The 4,637-nt window shown below is 35.7% G+C and overlaps 1 long non-coding RNA gene across 2 annotated transcripts; it reads left to right on the top strand.

Moving 5' to 3' along the window:
* Positions 1-914: 914 nt before the first annotated feature.
* Positions 915-3,284, top strand: LOC124212684 (uncharacterized). Of its 2 annotated transcripts, XR_011176351.1 has the most exons (3): positions 915-1,699; positions 2,036-2,192; positions 2,318-3,284. It is a non-coding gene; the product is annotated as an uncharacterized lncRNA (long non-coding RNA). The 2 variants fall into 2 exon arrangements; XR_006881718.2 differs by having other exon boundaries at positions 2,036-3,284.
* The last annotated feature ends 1,353 nt before the right edge of the window (positions 3,285-4,637 follow it).

Below are 4,637 nucleotides of genomic sequence, written 5' to 3'. Positions count from 1 at the left end.
ACGGCCATGAGTCAACGAGTCTGGTGTGATATACACCATGCGCCAATATCGATGCGCGCGAGACGTGGCGGCAGGGCGATGTCAGGATTTTAGATGTATATTTTATAACGTCACAGAGGAGTAATTGGAAGCTATATTGATTCCAAGCATTTTGCGCGTATGTATGTTTGTATGTGTGTGAAAGTGCCCTGAGAATATGGTCATAGCGTAGGGATTACAATGTTGATTCGAATTTTCGCGCTGTCAGAATGCCCTTAGAACATGGCGGAATGAAATAAAAATCATCAAACTGTCTCCTTTGGTTATCCCTACTCTGTACCAACCTTATTTTTAGAACATATACTAGTGGAAGTCCCATCCCATCGACCTTGCAAAAATTGCGGCCGAGGTGAAGAGAGAAAATATATATTCGAGTTTTTCCGTCTCTTTCACTCTGCATTTGATTGGCTGAGGGGATGCGTATCGGCCAATCAACTGTAGAGCGAGAGAGACAGATTATAACCATAATGTTATACCTCTTTATCACTCCTTCGCTGCACTTTCTGTACCATAGACGTATAGAGATAGACTGCGCGGTCCGTGCTCCGATCTGAGGCCCTAATTAAAAAGAGAAAGCAACAGCGGGAGCTGACCTCTTTCTTGCACGGTCGAAAGAGTGAGGAGAAACCGGCAGACGGTGAAAGCAATAAGCACAAACGGGGAGGTATATTTGTACTTATTCCCCCGCCACATCACCGATTAGAGTGAGAGGTCGGATCACGCTGTTGGTTTCTCTTTCTAATTAGGGCTTCAGCTCGGTGGACGGCCCGCGCAGTCTATCTCTATAAGTCTAACGCACGAAGCTACGTCCAGTAATGTATGCTCTAAGGTACCAAAGTACCGACCACGTTCCTATGTATAGGTATACACATTGTTCACGGAGAAAACGACACAACTTCGCGCAGGTTGGGCGTAGTGGGGTCTCGAACTACTCAGTGATGTGCTAAATCATCGTACAAATCGTACAATTTGGTCCCTGCGTAAAATACGCTTTGGTCCCTACGCTCTGTAAATGGAATTGGTGAAACACTTCGAATATTGCACGGTCATTGCATAGTAAACTTATTTAATAACAGCTACACAACAAACTTGTTTCATCGATCACTAATAATAAAACGTTCCAAATCACGTGTGAGTCGTATTATGTACACGGGATCTCCGTCTGGCTTCAGCCAGGTTTAACCAACTATAAGGCCCATTTGGCGGCTTAAAAGAAGTAAATAAGGCCTTCCGGTAGACGAGACCTAACCGAATCAGAGAAAATTGTGGCAAGTACTGTGCCGTTTTTTCCGTGAACAAGATGTAGAAAACTTGAAGCGCTTTTCACTGGCTACATTTGGTGCACATTGAGTGCAATTTCCCTAGGGTTTTGCTTATGTGATTAGTTGAAAGCTGGGAAAATTGTACTCACTGCACACGTAATGCAGTCAGTGAAAAACGCTATTAAGCCGCTATTCTGTACTCAAATGCCGAGAAAATAATTCGATTGGTTGCAGAGCGTTCGAATTCGATGAACCAATCAAAATTCCAAAAATGATGGATCGATTATCAAAATAGAGCATGGACTGTTCATTCTCTATACTTTTTATAGTACGCCTAATGAAAGCAGAACACACGTGTAGCCAATCTCAATTTTTATCGGACTCCGATGGTCCTGCAGGTAAGAAAGAGATAGGTAGATTATTGGGAGCACATACGTTCTGTCTCCTTGTACGGTGGGACCCATTTTCCAACATGTACCCAAATGCACACATCATACTCCTAATTAGATGGGGTGTATACTGAAATGTAATAATACTGGAAAATGTAATGCAATAGAAAAGTGCGTGCCGATCCTTTATTTACCGAAAGATACTGTTACAAGTGGTATCTCCGGTGACCAAAGATATAGCGCGCTTTCCGTTTACTTCAATTTTTTGCCACAACACGAAATGATTTCACTCGCCGATTCCGTTAGATCTAACCAATGAAATGACTCAGTGTCCATTTGTTTCAGAAAATTGATGTAAAAGGAAAGCGCCCGTATACACTGTCAGCCTTAGGTAAGGCTACCAGTTTAACATGGGATTTGGTAGATTAAGAGATACAGCAGTTACATCCATTACCGACCGCAGTACACAGCTTCTTATAAAAAATAACTGCAGCTTTCAATGGTAATTGGTCCAACTTTCCCCTTAAATTCGACTTGGCCAGAAGCGGTAGTAGTGAAAAATACATAAATTCGGAACTTTTCAGATTTTCAATAAAATATGAAGTTCGTAAATTGAATTCTTTATAGAAACTTTCTGGAATTTCTTGAAATACTTCAGGCCTGGAACATCTTTTTCATCACGAGGGAGAACGGATTAGGGCAGTTGGTAAAGGGTGTGAGTTTCCCGGAGAACCCAAAAAATATTTTACCTGAGTAAGATTGATATAAGTGGAACCAAAAATTTGTGTAAAACTAAACGAAACGCTAATTCTTATTTTTTGTGAAATTTCATAAACAGATTTATATCCCATTACTCGTTGCAATTTTATCGTTCGTATATTATTCTGCTTACATATTATGGTCCCTAAAAAAAATACATTTACATCTATAAGCAGGTTTACATTATTATATAATTATATATTTACATAACATTTTTATTTATTTATTTATTTATTTTTCATGTTATTATTCATTTATCTAACGCGCACTCTTCGTTTTATATATTATAATTTTATCTCGAGGTAACTTCCTTATATCTGTAGGTATAATATTCAGGGCACGATCCAAATTCGAGCTTAGATGTCTCCAATTTTTTTTTGATTCTATGAATTTCGTTGTTGTTTCTTTGAAATTTACTCATTGGATTGAGTTTTAAATATTCTGTTAACCCTGGATTGAAGTCAGATGCAAGTATTTGAAAATTGCAATCTCAAAGCCTAAAAATGTCTACTTCATTTGACAAGTTTTAAGTGAGTAATTTCGAATGGAATGAAAGCAAAACATAGGGCAGCAAATAAGAATAGGAAGAAATGCTCATTTGGATAGTTGCGCTTTAGTTTTACATCATGCCACCTTGAATTCTGACAGTTCTATAAATGAGCAACACATAAGTTGGCAGAGTTAGAACTTAGAAGGGTCAGAATCCAAAATTTTAGAAACATATACGTACATTTATGAAATATTTGCATTTGTCATCACTTGGGAATGTTACAATATAACAAGAAGTTTCACCAATCTAATTTTTATAGCCATCTATCACCGTTTGCGATTTCAATTTTAAAAATCGGGTCAATATTTCAAGATCATTGCAGGAGCTAGCAGTAGAAATTTTTCCGCGACTAGGATATATTTCAATGTCAAATACATTAAACACTGTTAGCTCTTTCGATGTCTCGATTTTAATGATAAAAAAATAAAATAAAAGCAAGATAAAAATTTGACTAACAGTCATAATTTAATCCATCTATTTACTTTACCAGATGCAGATTATTTTGAATAATTAGCCACATTTTTCACCGTCAAGTTCCAGCGGATGCATTAATTTTACATTTTCTCTTTCCTCCATACTGGTGATTCCGATTTAGACAGTTTCTGGCTAATCCTGCTCTTCATTCTGTCTATAATACCAGCGGATTTAGCAAATTATGGGTTGCCATCAAACATGACAATTTTGTCATAAATTCTAAAATAAGAGTTTCATACACAATGCTACTAATAATAATGATAATAATAACATTAATAATAGTGTTAGTAATCATGATTAAATGTGGTAATTGAAAAATTTCTGTAGCGTGTTATTTAGAAATTGTGATAATATTAAAAGTGTGTGGTAGTTATTTGAATGTGTCATTAAACAAATATTCAGTTGAAAATTCAGATATACTACGTGTGTATATATACGTAATATAATATATATACTTACAAGAGTATTTTAAGTATCGTAATCGGTAATATTGATATATGTATAGTTTTAAGCGACACGATTACAATCATAAGTCAGCTTCGCGTCATTTTTTCATGAATAATGTTTTAATCAATTAATGATCGAACGAAAATTCATCTCAAATGATATACAATATTTTATGTACATAATATGTTGCTTCTAATTGTCAAATTGTCAAAAATATCAAGAATACAATCAAGGTGACACCAACCGTTGCTTTTTTCCTTAAACTTGAAAATTCCCTTTCTTTTTTTGTATATTACTCTAACCAGAATTAATTTATACTTTTCCCTGTTGATTTTTTTTCACTAACGCACCGAAGATATAAGTCAAGATATTGTAATCACAATATGCTTCAAGGGAATTTTCACATTCAAATTCTGTAATTCGCTTTGAAAAAAAAAATAGATATACGTATATGTAAATATCCATCACTTTGGGGCTGATTTTAGTTGAACAATTGACAGAAATTGCTGTCACAATTTTTTATCATACACCACATATATATAATCTGAGATTCAATAAGATAAGCTGAAAATCATCAGACAAATCGGGTACTTCATGTACGAACTTTTAAACATGTACCTTATTGAACAATTGAGCATACTAGGGTAGCGAATATCTTTTCACCTATCATTACACATTTGATTTGTACAGACGATTCAATAGCATTAAGTCAATTAC

This window comes from Neodiprion pinetum, chromosome 2, assembly GCF_021155775.2.
Source record: "Neodiprion pinetum isolate iyNeoPine1 chromosome 2, iyNeoPine1.2, whole genome shotgun sequence".
NCBI classification, from domain to species: domain Eukaryota; kingdom Metazoa; phylum Arthropoda; class Insecta; order Hymenoptera; family Diprionidae; genus Neodiprion; species Neodiprion pinetum.
The sequence above is the reverse complement of the archived record's forward strand: the minus strand, read 5'-3'. Positions and strand labels throughout refer to the sequence as shown.